Raw genomic sequence first — 19,589 nt, 5'->3', positions numbered from 1 at the left:
TCAAGCAATTTCTACATGGTATGCAAGGATTATCAACACAAGCATGTGAAACATTTGGAGTGCTCGAAGTGTTAAAGCCCAAAGAGGGAGCATTGCAATAAGATAGTGATGAAGGATCATCCACAGTAAGCATATTATCATCATTGCAATGACCAACACTACTCACCATATCATTACCTTGTGGAAAACCACATGTAGGTGAAGTAGAAGAAGTTGAGAAGACTATACGACCGGAGGTGGAGGGGGAACAATCATCCCCACAAATATTGGACACACCATATTTATCTTGAAGCTTTGTCCACAACTCATGAGCATCCCGGAATGGCATGAGTTGAAAAATAACTACATTACTCAAAGCATCAAAAAGCACATTAGAAGCTTGAGCATTGAGATAAGAGTTTTTCTCATCCTCTAAAGATAATCTTTGGGGATCCTTTGGAGGAGAAAAACCCATATCTACAATTCGCTCTAAATTTGGGTCCATGACCCTAAAGAGATTAAGCATGCGAATTACCCAAACATCAAAATTTGTGCCATCGAAACTAAGAGTGTCAGAGAATCCTAATCCCCTAGTCGACATCTTTACTCTCTAGGCGGTTAAGCCTAACAAAGAGAGACGAGGCTCTGATACCAATTGAAAGATCGTGGATGTCGCCTAGAGGGGGGGTGAATAGGCGTTTTAAAATAATTACGGTTTAGGCTTGAACAAATGCGGAATAAACCTAGCGGTTAATTTGTCAAGCACAAAACCTAAAACAACTAGGCTCACCTATGTGCACCAACAACTTATGCTAAGCAATATAAGCAACTATGTGATAGCAAGATATATGACAAAGAACAATATGGCTATCACAAAGTAAAGTGCATAAGTAAAGGGCTCGGGTAAGAGATAACCGAGGCACGCGGAGACGACGATGTATCCCGAAGTTCACACCCTTGCGGATGCTAATCTCCGTTTGGAGCGGTGTGGAGGCACAATGCTCCCCAAGAAGCCACTAGGGCCACCGTAATCTCCTCACGCCCTCGCACAATGCAAGATGCCGTGATTCCACTAAGGGACCCTTGAGGGCGGTCACCGAACCCGTACAAATGGCAACCCTTGGGGGCGGTCACCGGACCCGTACACTTTGGCAACCCTTGGGGGCGGTCACTGGTACCCGTCAAATTGCTCGGGGCGATCTCCACAACCTAATTGGAGACCCCGATGCTTGCCCGGAGCTTTATACCACAATGATTGAGCTCTGAACACCACCAACCGTCTAGGGCGCCCAAGCACCCAAGAGGAACAAGCTCAAGGGCACCAAGCACCCAAGAGTAATAAGCTTCTCAACTTGTAACTTCCACGTATCACGTGGAGAACTCAAACCGATGCACCAAATGCAATGGCAAGGGCACACGGAGTGCCCAAGTCCTTCTCTCCCAAATCCCACCAAAGCAACTAATGCTAGGGAGGAAAATGAGAGGAATAACGAAAGAAGAACACGAAGAACTCCAAGATCTAGATCCAAGGGGTTCCCCTCACTTAGAGGAGAAAGTGATTGGTGGAAACGTGGATCTAGATCTCCTCTCTCTTTTCCCTCAAGAACTAGCAAGAATCATTGGAGGGATTGAGAGTTAGCAAGCTCGAAGAAGGTCAAGAATGGGGGAAGAACACGAGCTCAAAGGATTAGGTTCATTGAGGAAGAAGATCCACTTTTATAGGACCTCCCGAATCCAACTGTTATGTGCCCAGGTCGTGCACAAGCGGTACTACCGCTTGGAGGAGCGGTACTACCGCTTAGCACGGTCAAAACAGCCCAACGAGAGAGAAAACACGAGTTTTTGGTCCGGAGCGGTACTACCGCTTAGGAGCCACGGTAGTACTGCTCTGGAGCGATACTACCGCTCGGGAGCCGTGGTGGTACCGCTCTGGAGCGGTAGTAAAAAATTACATCCGCTCTAGTCGCGGTAGTACCGCTGCAGCCTTTACCAAAACAGTCACAACTTTTGCAAACGGACTCCGAATTCAACGAAACCAAGTTTGTTGGAAATCTAATGACATGGGCTAACACAATATTGATATAAATATCAAGAATAAGCAAATGAGAAAAGTCCCATAAGAAAATGGTGAGAACCCTTCATCGGATAAGACCGGTAAAACCTCCAACACCGAAAACATCATAGAAGAGGCATGCGAACTCCGTTTTCGATGAACTCAAGCTTGTCATCAAGATGACCATAAGCTCTAAGACTCACAAATATAACAAACAAGAACCAAGAAACATGATGCAAGGATGCAATGGTTTGAGCTCTCTACTAACGATACAATCAAGCTACCAACTTGAGAGCCCCCCTTGATAGTACGGCAAACGATCCTATAACTCGGTCTCCCAACTACCACCACAAGACCGGTAAAATAGAAAACCTATCAAGGGAAAACCTTTGCCTTGCACATGGTCCACTTGAGCTAGATGAAGACGATCTTGACTCCCTCAAGTTGGACCACCTTTCTTGATTGCGTTGGCTCGATGAAGACTAGATGATTGCTCCCCCATAGTTCACTATGGGTGAGCCACTCTTCGGCACATCTTCACAAGTCCATTGACACCACAATGGATGGCAAGATTCAAGCACTTGATCTCTTCGTGATGCTCCACTTGAACTTGCACACGGCAATCTTGATGACGATCACCACTTGATGTCATCCTTTCCATGGGTTGTATGATATCTTCCTCTTGACGCAAGCCCATGGATACGTACCTAACCCCACATACAACTCTCACATAGACCATGGGTTAGTACATAAAGTGCAATGGACAATGCTTACCATACCATGGGATCACTTGATCCCTCTCGGTACATCTTCTACGCTTTGTGAGTTGATCAACTTGATTCACTCTTGACTTAGTCTTGATCAACCTTGAATCTTTGCAACTCTCTTCATTTGGATGATGTCTTGAAGGTAAACATGAATGATCACACAACCTTCTTCTTCAAGACATGCTTGCAATAAGCTCAACACTCATATGACCAATCTTTGGATAATTCCTTAATAGCACCTTGGTCATCACAAACTCTCATTGAAACCAACAAATGGACTCCAAGAAAAGACTATGGGCAAATCCTTCAAATATAACTCAAGGCAACCATTAGTCCATAGAGATTTTCATCAATTACCAAAACCACACATGGGGGCACCACATATTCTTTCACCGGTCACTCTCGAGCCAGCCGAGCCAGGCTGGGCTCCGGTAATGGAGTTTACCGCTGTGGACATCTTTCAGCACTCGCCCTTTGGCGACATGCTGAGTGCATTAAAGTCTCTCTCTTTGTCAGGAGGCTTTGGGCCGAACTATGTCCGGCCTGAGTGGGAAGCAGGCAACGAAGGAATTCGCTACCCACCACCCACTTTGTCGCCACGATCAATGATTTAACCAACATGCTCGACCTTGACTTCGAAGACATCGACGGTATGAACGACGATGCAGGAGACATACAGGAGCCACCGCTCACAGGGCGGTGGACATCCACCTCTTCAAACAATATATACATGGTGGACACTCCGAAAGAAACCAACGGCGATGTGGCAGTGGAGGACAACCCTCGGGAGGAAAAGCAAAATATGGGCGTCTCCGATGCCACTCCAAACCCCGCCACATCAATACCGGTCCCGGAGATGATCCGGATAGTACCGAAGAGGAATACAGTCCTGATCAGTCGACCATCAAGCAGGCCGCACAGGCCATGCTGGGATACTCGGAGAGGGACAACTATACATCCCCCTCCGAAAACGAGGTAAGCCTCGACAATGACGAATTCGGCGTGCCTGAAGACCCAGTGGAACAAGTTCGCTTTAGGCGACGACTCATAGGCACTACAAAGAGTCTACAAAGGAAGCAAGAGCAGCTTAAGGCCGAACAGGATTTGCTAATAGAACGGTGGACCAAGATCCTGGCCACCGAGAAGTACGGACTCGACCGCCCTAACAAAGGGCACACACGGCACAACTGGCTACCTCAACCTAAGCAGGAAGATCAAAGGCACATAACCCGACATCCGCACACCACTACGGTCCAAACCAGCAAGAAGGATACACGAAGAAGCAGTCTCAAGCCCCGGCGCAACGGTCATAAACAGCAAATCAGGGAAGCTGGTATCAAGTTCAACAAATCCCAGTCCGGTCAACGGACAAAGAACAGCTTAAGCCTATTCGGCCCAAGCCACGAACTCGGTCAGCCATGCGAAATCCACAGTACCCCCAAAAGAACGGCAAAACATACTAATAGAGAATGTCGGATCTCCAAAGTAAAGCAACCGGGCATGTGCCAGAAACATTGAGGGGAGGCGCTTAGTCAAAAGCCCCCCCCCCCTAGAGCACAATAGTACGACCGACTGCCCCAATCATACAAACCACAGCAATTCAATTGCAAACCCCTAGAACCAACAGTCCAGGGGCTCCTTAAACAATAAAGCCCAAGCGGGCATGAAAATAGCACCTTCTACAAGGTATCAGGCACAAAGGCCAGTTTCATTGGCCCGCCGCCCCAACAGTTGTTTTCAGATAACCAAATAAGGCCGCGCCATCGGCGTGTTCCCCCTATACGGTATCACACCGTATGCCAACAGGATGAACCACGTTGGCTAGATTCCACGTGGTAAATCGTCAGGCCAGCATAGGTAATACACTCACACCTGCGTGCCGAGCCAAACCCCGCCCTTAAAAGAGGAGATCATACACCCGCCAGAGTAGCAAGTTGTGCATGCCTGTTAATATTTTGATACGACAGCCAACTATCCAGACACCAACTGAGGAGTTCGGGCTACTTCTCGAATAGCGGCTGGGGTTGCCAGGGTCCGGTTAGGAACCTTTGGACCAACCACAGGAGGACGTTCGGCGGCCTCCACGTACTTACATTTCACAAACTAACTTTTATGCAGAACATGTTTGGCGGCATGAAGTCGGCTCGGACACATAAGGACAGGACCATGCAGGTAGACGGCAGTTCGGATTCACCTTCGATCCATTCACAGCCCCCTCCAGTCCGGCCACCACAGGTTCCGCCAGAAAACCATCTCTTCTTCATAATCATAAATCGCATTCATATGCATAGACATATCATATTACTGCAATGCATAGACTTAACTAAACATGCACCGATCGTCATTCATCATCGACGCATCTTTCCAGAAAAATGGCAGCCACGGCTTGTGTTACGCCCGGTTATGCCAGGGGCTCCACAGTATGGCAATAAAGTCTGACCACCTTCTCGGTCGCTCGACACCCCGAACTTATAGCACTATATGCATCAGCTCCGAATCATGTCTTGGGTCATTGGTTGGGTTTGCCCGGCTCCCATGTTTTGGTACCTTACATTCCGTTCCGTCGGCTAAGGTAGCGCTGGGAGAACTACTGTGATTGTGCCCCAGATCTGACGGACGAGCACCTCAATAGAGAAAGCCAAAAACCGACTGTCATGATGCGGCGAGAGCTGGTCAGCTGTTCTAGAGGTTACAAAATCCTTAAAGATTTATTCCGCATAACGCCACTATAAAATGCAGATTGCGACGGATCGGTCTACCGATCAAGCGCCAATAGAGTCCTTAGTCCGGCCTTCCAGACACTAGGGGCTGCGCCGACCATACTCGAGTTCCTATGGCTAAGTGAGAGTAGTAAAGCCCTATAGTCCGATTGCCTGGTTCGTGGTGAGAAACGCCTCCTTATAAGGACCCAACCATGGGATAAAGAGTGTTCAGAAATACCCCGAACACCCATGTACTCCTCACGTGGGGGCTGAAGCCGACGACTGGCCAACTCTCGGAATTTACATAAAATAAACAGCCGCAAAGGAAGAACATATGTTCAAAACCAAACAGGCAACATATAACAAAAGTGCCATCATCCCATATTACAAACATTGGCAAAAATGCTCTCAGGGAAATATAATGTCTTTGGTGCACTTATCCGCCGCCAGGCGGGCACCCTTCATTACACCTTCATAATACAGTTCGGGCTTGCGATGCTCCTTACCCTCTGGTGGCCCCTCAGTTATCAGCTTCTCCGCGTCAAGCTTCCCCCAATGCACTTTTACATAGGCAAGAGCCATTCATGCACCTTCTATACAGACTGATTGCTTGATAATATCAAGCCGAGGACAGGCGCCCACAATCCGCTTGACGAATCCGAAGAAACTGTTGGGAATTGGCTCTACAGACCACAACTGGATGATCAAATCCTTCATGTCTAGTTCGGCCGCCTGGTGCAGTTCGACTAGCTGCTTCAGCTGATCGATAAAAGGCACCGGATAGTTCGGTGCTAGATACTGCGACCGGAAGTTCCTCCCCGCAGACTCACCCTCCTCGGATCGATAACATTGGGCAGCATCTGATATACTATGAGGCAGATCCACAAACGCCCCTGTAAAATCAAGAATTCAGCTTGCTTCTTAGAGTTCTCCGCATTATAACATCATAACGTCCATAGATAAAACATGCCTTACCAGCCGCAACTTTTCGGGCCTCCTGAATGTCCTGTACAGTACCTCAGGCCTCTTCCCGAGCATCTTCCGCGGCTTGGAGAGCTTGGGCGAGTTCGGATTCTTTCCCTACTAGACTCTGCTCCAAGCTCTCGCTTTTCGTCACAGCATCCTGAAGCTCCCGCTCAGCTATGATGACCCTGGCCTCGTGTTTTTCACGCAGAGCCTGTTCGGCGGCAGCCTTCTCTTGGGTATCAGCCGCTGCCTTCTTCAATGCCTCATATGTTGCCACTCGCTCCTATGGTGTATAACACAAATACTTTTCAACAGGCACACTTATTGATTTGTGCCCCACGCAAGACAATGTTCAAACATACCTTGCCTCTCATCCAATTGCTTCTTCACACGGCCAAGTTCTTCTTTGGCCCGTTTCAGGCTTTCTCTCAGTTCGAACACTTCCGCATTATGAGCAGCCGTCCTCTCCGCAGACACCTGTTTTCAAAAACATGGGTATACATCATTAAAAGTTCCCATTACAGCTGAGGATGTGATCCCTTGCCCGGCTCTCTTATTCCGGATAGTGTATCAGGGGCTACTCCTCATATCATACTAATTCTTTAAAGGTTCTTTATAAACCATACCTCAAAGGCCTTTATAAGGCCAAGACAGGACTCATTCAGCCCGCTTTCAGCAGCTTGAATCTTTCCAACCACCGCACCCATAAGGGTTCGATGTTCATCAATGATGGACGCATTCTTTAACATTGACAACAGACCGCCCGACAGATTGGCGTATGCTGAGGTGCCCGGCGGAGTAGGCAAACCTCCCTCCATGGAGGATGGCCATTTCCCCGATCCCGGAGCCTTAGAGGCCTCCTGAACTTTATCCGGCCCTGGATCTCTTTGAGACAACACCTCGGTGTCGCGCCCGGACTTCGGAAAAGGAGTCCCTGGTGGCGTCTCGCTCGCCACCGCATTCGAGCTCAACGAATCCTCCGATGAGGATTGTCCGGCGGGAGACCTTGCCGGGATGTATGAGGTGTGGAGACAGTTAAAATTACTATACCCAAACAACCCTGGATACATAGGCGTATTTGGATTTTGGTTACTTATGATTTTCCCAGGGGCTGAGCCTCGGGATCCCACTCCGGGCTATTATCGGCGGCCGGGGTGGATGCCTCTGGAGGGGAACCTCGCCCTCTCTTCGGCGACTCGGCCTCCAGGGACGGAGAAACCGCACGCTTCTTCCCGCCTGCAGAGCGAGGCTCGTCCTCCTCTGCCTCCTCCTCTTTGTCTTCAGAAGAAGGAGCGTCGCTGGAGCCTTCGGATTTGGCATCTGAAGCCCCGCGACAACCGAGGCCCCTCCGGATCTTCTTGACCTCCTTGGAGGCCTCCTTCTTTGGCGCCTTGTAAGGCGCAGGGACCAACATCTTCGTAAGAAGTGGTCCGGCCGGTTCCTCCAGCAGCGGGGCCGGACATTGTATCCGCTCCACCCTTTTTATCCATCCCTAAAGCCACAATGGAGCACGGTCAAAATGTCCCCCTCATGATATGCCAGTTGAAGCCTGGAGGGACAGGGCGTGGTTATAACTTACCGGGCTTGCAGAATGGGATGATTGATACCCCCGGTCCTCGGAAGAGTCCGGCCATGATTTGCTGGACTTAAAGAGCACCTTCCAGATATCCTCATGTGAGGAATCGTAGAGCTCCTGGAGGGTTTGGTGCTCGGTTGGGTCGAATTCCCATAAAATATAGGCTCGATGCTGGCAAGGGAGAACCAGGCAGACTAGCATCACTTGGACCACGTCAACGAGCTTGACGTCCTTGTCGACCATGTTCCAAACACGCGTCAGGAGCAGGGGCAGCTCATCAGGCAAGCACCAGTTCGGGCCCTTCTTGGGCCAGGACGTCAGCCGCAGTGGAGCTCCAGACCTGAACTCGGGAGATGCTGCCCATTTTTTGCCGCGTGGTTCAGTGATATAAAACCACTGCTGCTGCCACTCCTTGACAGAGTCGTTAAAAGTGCCCTTCGGCCAAACAACCTTGGGCATCTTGCTCACCATGGCGCCGCCGCACTCGGCATGCTCCCCACTCACCACCTTGGGCTTCACATTGAAAATCTTCAGCCACAGGCCGAAGTGAGGCGGAATCCGGAGGAAGGCCTCGCACACAACGATGAACGTTGAGATATTGAGAAAAGAGTTGGGGGAAAGATCGTGAAAGTAAATCCCGTAGTAATACATGACTCCCCAAACGAATGGGTGGAGGGGAAACCCGAGCCGGCGGACGAAATGGGGAAGGAACACGACTCTCTCATGGGGCTCCGGAGTAGGGACGACCTGTCCCGCCGATGGGAGACGGTGGCCAATCTTCTTGGCCAAATACCCGGCTTCTCGGAGTCTCTTGATATTCCTCTCCCGGACGGTAGAGGCCATCCATTTGCCTCCTGCTCCAGATCTGGACATCTTGGAAAAACCTCTCTTCAATGGAGAAGAAGAGCGCTTGGGCGTTGGGGCTCGAGCAGAGGGGAGCGAGTTAGCGGAAGGAGAAGGCGTGGGTAAAAGAGGAAGATGCCCTATCTCTTTATAAGACAAGGTAAAGAGCTTTTTGCGCCTCCCCACTTACCTGGTAGAACCCGCTAGTCTCCCACTCGCCGTGATTAGCGGTATGGTTGGATTACCCATACCCGTATCGATGAGAATCCCGTGATGAAGGGACACAATCTTCACTTCGACAGGACGTGTCAAGGAAACCGCCTCGCAATACGCGTTGTGGCTGGTTGTGAAAAATGGTTCGAATAATGACCTAGCTCTAGTGGCATGTCACATCATCTAAAAATTGTCAGCTGAAGTATCATTCTCTCTACGGTGGTATGTGAGGATCATTTTGCAGATCTGGACACGACCTACGTGTTCGATGATAACCTTGGAGTATTCGGAGGAGGAACCCGCCTTGCAATGCGGAAGACAAAACTGTGCGCCGGACTCACCGTCATTGAAGCCTGGTTCAGGGGCTACTGAGGGAGTCCTGGATAAGGGGGTATCCGGACAGCCGGACTATATTCATCGCCCGGACTATAGAAGCGTCAAGATACAAGACTCAAGACTTCGGCTCGTGTCCAGATGGGACTCTCCTTTGCGTGGAAGACAAGCTTGGCGATCCGGATATTATGTTTCCTTCCTTGTAACTGACTCCATGTAAACCCTAGCTCTCCGGTGTCTATATAAACCGGAGAGGATGGTCCTTAGAAGGCCGATCACATTTACAATCATACCATCATAGGCTAGCTCTTAGGGTTTAGCCTCTATGATATCGTGGTAGATCTACTCTTGTATTCCACATATCTTCAATATTAATCAAGCAGGAAGTAGGGTTTTACCTCCATCGAGAGGGCCCGAACCTGGGTAAACATTGTGTCCCTTGCTTCCTGTTACCATCAGCCTAAGACGCACAGATCGGGACCCCCTACCCGAGATCCGCTGGTTTTGACACCGACAACAACCTCTTCATCTTGAGTTTCAGCTTCTTCGCCCAAGAGGGCTCAGCAAAGGGAGGAGTGTAACCAGCAGAACGGTCATCAGCAGCTTCTTCCTCCTCAATCTCCTCCTCATCCACAGCCATCTTGGCAGCCTCAGCAGCAATGGTGGTGTTAGCCCATTGGCTCTTGATGCGGAGCTTGATGGGCTCATGATGAATCCAGCCTGGGGCTTCAAACTCATCATTGGGATAGAGCTTCTCCAAAGTTTTGGAGATCAAGTGAAACAGGTAAGGCCCATAGATGGGGACCTTACGGTTGAACATGGCAAACTGAAGCTCACACCACATGATATGTGAGACATTAAGTGGTTGAGTCTGAACCTGACGAGCCTCCTCACAAAGGAGCATCATGTCAACAAGGTAAGCATGCACGTGGCCCATGTCACCAATGCGTGGGAAGAGAGTGTTGCGGAAGAGCCGGTGCATGATGTCAAGAAAGGTTTTCAGCACGCACACCTTTGTCTTGCTAGGAAGTGTCTTTAGAACAAGGAAGGGCATGAGCTTGTTCTTGTTGGTAGACTCAAACTTGGCATGAGGGCGAACTCCAACGGGCATGTTGAGCCCTTCATCTGGAACTTGAAGCAACTCCATGAACTCCTTCCATTTAGCAGTCATCCGTTGACCATTGGTCATCCAAGTCATGGTCCTTGCTTCATCGAAGTTGAAGCGGACCGAAGCAAAGAACTGAGCCACAATTTCTGGATCAAAGTCCATGTGAAAAGTAAGCATGTGCTCAATGTCGAACTGCTCCACCAGATCCAAGGCCTCTCCAAATTAGCCACGGTTCTTGTCCTGTCTCATATGATGCATGTCAATCCAGTGAACTTCCACGTAGATGTTCTGCTTGGCCTTGATCACATCTAGATAGATAAGATTCTGCTGCTTGGTCCAGAATAGATCATTGCCTCTGAAGTTAGCCCGGGGATTCACATATGGTTGAGCTTCCTTCGAATGACGAACTCGGCCTAAGGCATCTCATCCATGCCCATGACGGGCTCCTTCTGCTTGGTGGCGGTGTGCTTGGTCCTGCGTTGGGAGGCAGTGGACCCCTCTAGAGCTTAATCTTGGTTGCGCAACCGCTTTGACCCTGTGTCATGGCTGGGATTCGAGCGACGAGCATGGAAACTGGAGCCACCACCTAGACACAAAACACAAGAACACGCACGAAAAACGAGGAGGATCAATGCAAATGCCAAGGCCAAAGCCAAAAGAAACAAATAAGCACGATATTTGGACAAAAAAAGAGCTCAGGATGCATCTACGGTAGTACCGGGCCATTGTACGGATCTAAAAAATTACATCCGCACCAGCCACGGTAGTACCGTGACGGGGTGGCATGGTAGTACCGTGACGGGGTGGCATGGTAGTACCGCGCCTGGAGCGGAAGTAATTTTTTACTTCCGCGCTCCAAGTGGTAGTACCGCACCAAGGAGCAGAAGTACGGCTCCAAGGAGCGAAAGTACCAGGCGGAGCCGGCTACGAGCGAGGGTGCGGTAGTACCGCTCCAGGAGGAGCGGTAGTACTGCACGGATCGAAAAACACGACAGGAGCCGCAGATCTGGATCTAGAACCTCTGCGCGTCTACATCGTTACTACCGTTGATCAAACGGAACTATTTTGACAATCCAAAAAGCATGCTTACTACACTACCACTCTCCTACAAATCCCTCTTGCACAGATTTAGCCAAAAATCTCATGAACACCACATGCATCTCCCCAAGACCTAGAAGCACAAGAACGGAAGGAAAGGAGAGGAACTTGGGGAAAAACCTTGGTCCATGGCAAGGGGGCGAGGTGGGGAACGATCCCATCGGTCGGAATCCAAGGAGAGCGGCCGGAGATGGAGATCCAGCGAGGGCCTCCGGCGCCGTTCTTGGGCAGGAGAGAGAGACGGGGTGGGGAATAGATATGAATGGGTATGGGGGAGTTAGAACTCCCCATGCCCCGCTCTTAACCCCCACCCGCTCGCGTGGGCGCGGTAGTACCGCGGGTCATCGCGGTAGTACCGCCCAGGCGGAAGTACCGCACGCTAGGCGGTAGTACCGCTCTTCCAGTGGTAGTAAAAAGTCACTGCCACGATGGAAGCGGTAGTACCGTGCCCCTGAGAAGCAATTGTGCACGCACAGAGCCACCAACCCCTGCGGTAGTACCATGGCTCGCCACGGTAGCACCGTAACCCCAAGAAAGTGCAAGTTTTACACGAGAGGGAAATGGCAATTGCAAGACACCCTTCAAGACACCGAACAACCAAGAAGCAAGCACAAATGACGACACAAACACGACATAGAGGAAAAAGGCACAAGACAACAAAGACCAACACACTATCCACAACTCTCAGGAAGAGAGGGCGGTGGCCGAAGCCACCTATGTATGAGTCATTTGGTATGGCACCACGAAGAATTATCCTTGGGCCCATGACCGAGACTCATCTTTGAAGCACAAGTACCATAAAAATAGCTAATGTGAAAGAGTTTGATCACTTTATGCATAATGGGGGGAGGGAAAGTTCATTGAGAGAACAACACTCCCCCTATGTCCATGCCTACACCTATACAAGATAACATGATGAGTATGGTGGGGTGTGCAAGGGTTCAAACCACATTGCTCGAATCAATGATATTTAGCTCATGCCTTAACTCGCAAAATCTTGCTTCATCCAAGGGCTTCATGAAAATATCTGCAAGGTTATCATGAGTGTTGACATACTTGAGCTTGATCTCCCCTCGCCTAATGTGATCCCGGATGAAGTGATACTGAATCTCAATATGCTTTGTCTTGAAGTGTTGCACCGGGTTAAGAGAGATCTTGATGGCACTTTCATTGTCACACCGAAGAGGCACTTTGTCACAAGTGACACCGTAATCCTTCAAAGTTTTCCTCATCCATAGGAGTTGAGCACAACAACTACCGGCAGCCACATACTCCGCTTCGGTGGACGAGAGAGATACACAACTTTGCTTCTTAGAAGACCAACTCACTAAAGAGCAACCAAGCAATTGGAATCCTTCGGAGGTGGACTTCCTATCCACTTTGTCTCCCACCCAATCTGAACCTATATAGCCCAAAAGATCAAAGTTTGGTCCTCTTGGGTACCATAAGCCAAAGTTTGGGGTATGAGCCAAATATCAAAAGATTCACTTGACCGCCACAAAGTGGCTTTCCTTAGGTGCGGCTTGAAACCGTGCACAAATGCCCACACTCAACATGATATCCGGTCTAGATGCACAAAGGTAAAGCAAGGAGCTAATCATGGAGTGATATACCTTTTGATCCACCGCTTTACCATTGGGATCAATGTCAAGTTGGCATTTGATGGGCATTGGAGTGGAGGCCGGCTTGACATCACTTAGCTTGAATCTCTTGAACATGTCTTGAGTGTATTTGGCTTGGTTGATGAAGGTTCCTTCTCTTCTTTGCTTGATTTTGAACCCGAGAAAGAACTTCAACTCTCCCATCATAGTCATCTTGAACTTTGAGGTCATGAGAGCGGAAAATTCTTCATTGAAAGCTTTGTTAGGAGAACCAAAAATAATATCATCAACATATAGTTGGCACACAAACAGCTCCCCTTTGACCTTCTTAGTAAAAAGAGTGGGGTCGATTTTCCCGATTTCGAACCCGCGATCTTGTAAAAACTCCGTAAGATGCTCATACCACGCACGCGGGGCTTGTTTAAGGCCATAGAGCGCCTTGTGGAGTTGGTACACATGATCGGGGAAATAAGGATCCTTGAACCCCGAGGGTTGTTTGACATATACCAACTCATTAATGGGACCATTAAGAAAAGCACTCTTCATATCCATTTATTGCAACTTGAAATTATGATGAGAAGCATAGGTTAACAAACAAATAGATTCAAGGCGAGCAACGGGGGCAAAGGTTTCACCATAGTCGATACCCTCGACTTGGGAGTAGCCTTGTGCCACCAAACGAGCCTTGTTTTTTTTGAGAATCAGCGACAGTGGGAGAGGCTCCCACTGACTTTTGTATTACTCACAGTGGAATAGTTACATGTGTGTTATAATGGGTTTTAGGGCCCCCCCCCGGCCAAAATGGTTTCCCAAAGCAGAGACTATTGGCCTAAATTTACAATGTAATCAGAGAGAAAAGGATGGAGTCTCTCTGGACAGTTATGTACTACCAGTTCCAACAGATTTTTGAACCTAGCTAGCCATGCCACGAAGGAGTGTGGAACCCCCCTGAAGTGTTGGTTATTTCTCTCCATCCACAGGCTCCAAGCAGCAAGCAAAAAGATGTCCATGAATAGTGGTCGACGCCAGCTCTCCCTCCCCCCATGCAAGATGGCTAATCTGTTGGTTCCTCCCGGCCAGGACATACCAACCTTACTCCAGCAACGCTGGCTGAAGGGGCACGTGAAGAAGAGGTGCTCCAAAGTTTCCTCGGGGGGGGGGGGGGTGTTCTGACAGAACATGCAAGCATAATTATCCCCGGCAACAGCAAAATGCCGCCGCCTCAGCATGTTTCTGGTGTTAAGCGATCGACTAGGAGCAACCACCCGAACAGTTTGAACTTGATCGGGCTTTTGGAGTTCCATAGCCAACCGAACGCCTCATCAGCCACCACATGCCTGAAACAGTGGTTATAGTATTTTTGGAAGAGAAACGCCCAAGATCACAGACCCAAGTGTCGGCACAATCTCTGTCCAGTTCGACGTGCGCAGACCCACGCTAAATCTCTCTGATCTCCTCCCTGGCCTGGATCGAAAGAGGCAAGTTGAAGAGCGTGGCCGGGTCAGTGGTCACAAGAACCTTGGCAATGGAGTCATCCTCGTTCAGGGCAAAGGAGAAGGCTCGAGGATACATGTCCATTAGCGTGGAGTCATCATCACCGAACCAGACATCTTTCCAAAACAGAGCGCTAGAACCATCCCCAGGGATGACTTTGCTAATCCCTCGAAATGTCCCACTGAGCTGCATCACATCTTTCCACCAGAAGGAACCCACCATTTCAGTTGCATGTGGCACCTTATTTGTGTAATATGCATCCCAGACTAGCTGAACCCAGGGTACATCCTCACGATTGTAGAACTTGAATAAGTACTTTAGGAGGAGCGCGGCATTCTGCGTTTTGATATCGATAACCCCAAGGCCACCACATCGTTTGGGCCGACAAACGAGCTCCTAGGCAGCAAGAGAGTTGGTTTTGACCCCATCATCAGAGTTTTTCGCCCAAAGGCAGTATCGGCGTAGTTTGTCAAGATGCTCAATCACTTTGGGGTGCAGCTTGATCGTACACATCGCATAGATCAGCATGGAGGTCACCACCGAATTGACCAGAGTCAACTTGGCCCCTGACGACATCAGCGATAAGGCGGTGGAAGTTTTCCTCTCAACCGGGTGCACCAACGGCATGAGATCCAGAACAGTCGGCCTCGTTGTTCCCATTGGGAGACCGAGGTAAGTGAACGGCAAGGTGCCAACAGAGAAGCTAAAGATCTCTGCCAACTCAGTAGCATGTTGTTGGTCGACATTAATGGGTATGAGGGTTGATTTGTGGAAGTTGATCTTGAGCCCCACCGAATTTGCATAATCCTCCAAGATAAGTTTCATGCGGGCGGCTTGTACAGAACAAGCTTGCATAACCAAGATTGTGTCATCAGCGTATTGCACCACCGGGAAGTCACCTGCATTTTCACGAGGAATAGGAAGCTCCAGCAGTCCCTGGGCGTAGGCATCATTGATTGTAGCCTGGAGCAGGTCGGCTGCAAGGACAAAGATCAGTGGCGAGAGAGGGTCACCCTGCCTAATGCCACATTTGCATTGAAATTTCCGTCCGGGAACCCCATTCAATAGGACAGATGAAACTCCCGAACCAAAAATCGTTTCCATCCAACCTAACCATCTCTCATCAAATCCCATGTGCTTCATTATTTCCAACATGGGGGCATGTTCGATCGTATCAAAGGCCTTGGCAAAGTCAAGCTTAAGTAAGATAATCTCTCTCGTAGATGAGTGGCACTGATGGATATATTCGTACGACCACGCAAGACAATCCTGAATGGTCCTCCCCTTGATGAAACCATATTGGTTTCTATGGATGATATTAAGAATAACTTTCTGCAGTCGGTTAGCCAGGATCTTCGTAATGATTTTTAGACAACCATTCAGCAGGGTAATTGGTCTAAAATCATTAGCCGTTTCCGGAGAGGATATCTTTGGAATCAGGGTGATGTATCCCTCACTAATGCTAGTGATATCGAGCCCACCTGCATGGAAAGCGTGACACAGGTCGTAAAAATCTGACTTGATGATATGCCTTTGCGAAGATAGAGCTGATTGGATGCATGACATGATGTGTTGATGGCTTCGGCACAAAAGTTATATGGAGACTTGAACTCCGCCATCATGGTCCTTGCCGCATCCATCAACGTCCGGTTCTTCCTCTCCACGACACCATTTTGTTGAGGGGTGTATGGTGCAGAATATTGATGCTTGATCCCCTCATCACTAAGAAACTCATCTAAGGTGTAGTTCTTGAACTCGGTGCCGTTGTCACTCCTTATTGTCAATATCTTTGCATCATGTTGACGTTGAGCTTCATTTGCAAAGTCGATGACGGTTTGTTGAGTCTCACTCTTCCTCTTGAAGAAATATACCCAAGTGTATCTTGAATAATCATCCACAATCACCAAGCAATACTTTCTACCCCCAAGACTATCAAAGGATGGAGGCCCAAAGAGATCCATGTGAAGGAGCTCCAAGGGTCTCTTCGAGTAGATGATAGTTGCGGGAGGGTGAGCCTTCTCATGAAGCTTTCCTTCGATACAAGCATTGCAAGCACGATCTTTGGCAAAACTAACATTTGTTAGTCCACGGACATGGTCCCCCTTGAGAAGACTTTGCAAAGATCTCATATTGACGTGGGCTAAACGGTGATGCCAAAGCCATCCCATATCAACTTTAGCCATTAGGCATCTCGCGGTCTTAGTGGGTCGCTCCGAAAAGTTAATCACATAAAGACCATTCTCGACATGCCCAACAAAGGCTACTTTAAGAGTCTTGCTCCACAAGAGGGCCACGGTATCAATATCAAAGAAAGTGGCAAAGCCCATGAGTGCAAGTTGACGAACGGAAAGTAGATTGTAAGTAAGGGACTCAACAAGCATGACTTCCTCGATCGTGAGATCATGAGAAATGACAACCTTGCCAAGACCCAATACCTTAGAAGACGAGGCATCACCCCACTCGATGTTGGTGGGCATAGATGGAATCTTGTGCACGTCCACCACCAAGTCCTTGCTTCCGGTCATATGAGGCTCCACTATCGAGCAACCATGATCCCCCACCGGAAGCAAACACCTACAACAGATCAATGCTTGGTTTTAGGTACCCATTTTGTAATGGGTCCTTTGATGTTAGTAACAAGGGTCTTAGGAACCCAAATAGACCATTCAATGTACTCATAAGGAGAACCAACAAATTTAGCATAAACATGCCCATCACTAGCACGGCACAACACATAAGAAGGGTTAAAGTCGCCAGCTTTGTTGGAAGGGGTGGCATTGCCCTTTTTAACATCGCCACCCTTCACATTATTCTTCTTCTCCTTTGGAGCACCCTCTCCCTCCTTCACAAAAGTTTTCTTGAGAGGGGGAGGTCGTTTGGTCTTTTCATTCTTCTTCTTGTTCTTGGAATTGGGTGCAAACCCAACTCCCTCTTTGGCCAAACTTCCTTTTGATTGCTCAAAAGGTCATTGAGGTTCTTATCACCTTGTATGCACGTCACAAGCCCTCTCTCAAGTTGTTCTTTCAACTTGGCATTCTCCTCCACAAGATGCTCATGCTCACAACATGGGTTAGTAGCATTGCATTATCAATTAATACCATAAGAGGAAAGGTGGATTTCTCCTTGGTTAGCTTCACCTGGAGTTGATCATGAGACTCCTTGAGGCTAGCATGAGCACCCTTCAAGACCTTGTGAGCCTTGTAGAGTATATCAAACTCCTCCTTGAGTCTAGCATGGTCAACCCCAAGTTTAGCCTTCTCGGAGTTTAGCACACGAGATACAACAAGAGCATGATCAAGATCTTTCTTTAATTTAGCATGATCATCGTTGTGTGACTCCTCAAGAGCCAAACGATGCACACGCTCTTACTCAAGAGCATTAGAAAGATCCGATATCTCATCGGCATAGTCACGACTATGACCTTCCATCTTAGAGATGGTTTCCTCATGAGCCTCGATCATGTCATTGGATTCACCAAGTTGTTCCAAGAGAGCAATGAAGTGCTTCTTGGATTTGCCCTTGAGCTTACTCATAAAAGACTCAAATTCATTTACCTCCTCATTAGACCCCTCACTTTCATCAATGCAATCCGTTAAGGAGGGAGTATTAATGATGGTGATTTTGATGTTGGGGGTTACCTTGTTGGTGGCTTTAGCCATGAGGCACTTGGCGGTGATGTTCTCGTTGGGTGAGTCGAAGAGGGATATCCTTGGAGTTGTGGCAATGGCAACGGAGGCCATGGCCACGACTTCACTATCTTCATCATCATCATCATCCTCATGGTATTCTTCTTGAACCACCAACCCTCTAGTTGGAGTCTTCTTGGTGAAGTTGTTCTTGTTGGGGAAAGACTTGGCTTTGTCTTTTCGGATGAGCTTGCCACCATTGTCTTCCCTCTTCTCGTAAGGGCACTCCACAACAAAATGGCTCACATTGCCACAATTGTAGCATGTTCTCACACGTTGCTTGCCCTTGAAGCTACTTGAGTTATTCTTGTTGAAGCTTGGTCTTGAGTTCTTCTTGCTCCAAAATTGCCTTGAAGCAGCCATGTGTTCATGATAATCGTACTTAGTATCCTCGGGGTTGCTCTCATCTTCTTCCTCATCGTCCTCTTCTTCCACACTAACCTTGGCCTTCAAGGCGAGGTTGGGCTTCTTCGCTCTTTGAGAATGTAACACCGCATTGTCGGCGGTCTTGTCCAAGATGCTCATAGCCACAAACTCATCCAACACTTCACTTGAGGACAAGGTGTGAAAGTCTGACCTTTGACGAATGACGGAGGACATGGCCTTGTGGTAAGGCATCATGGCCTTGAGAAATTTGCGCTTGATCCAATTGTCATCCGTATCCTTGCTCCCATGATCTCAGAGTGAGACCGCGAGAGTAGTTAATCTCCGATAGAGCTCACAAGATTCTTCATCTTCTTTCATGGCAAACTCATCGGCTTCATCTTGCACTACTTCATAGTTGGAGCATTGAATGTTAGCGCTTCCCCTGTAGAGAGAAACAACATGCCGCCATGCATCCTTGGCCATGGTGAAGAGTCGGAGATGAGCAAGATCTTTGGGTGGAATTGCATCTTGGATGATGAAGAGAGCATTCTCATTGAATTGATTATCCGCGGCTTCTCGAGGAGTGAAGTTGCTTCGGTCATGCGGATAGAAACCTTCTTCAATGATTCTCCAAAGGTTAGTATTAACATGGTTCAAATGACACTTAAAGCGATAAAGCCAAGAATCAAAGTCCTCATTTTTTACAATCTTAGGGGGAGGTCCACCATAACTAAGTGGAGGTTCCACATGGGAAAAGATGCCATTGCCATTTTTACCACTAGTAGAAGGAGCTTTTTCACTAGT

The sequence above is a fragment of the Triticum aestivum genome, chromosome 2B (genome assembly GCF_018294505.1).
Source record: "Triticum aestivum cultivar Chinese Spring chromosome 2B, IWGSC CS RefSeq v2.1, whole genome shotgun sequence".
Lineage (NCBI taxonomy): Eukaryota > Viridiplantae > Streptophyta > Magnoliopsida > Poales > Poaceae > Triticum > Triticum aestivum.
This window is presented reverse-complemented; position numbering follows the sequence as displayed.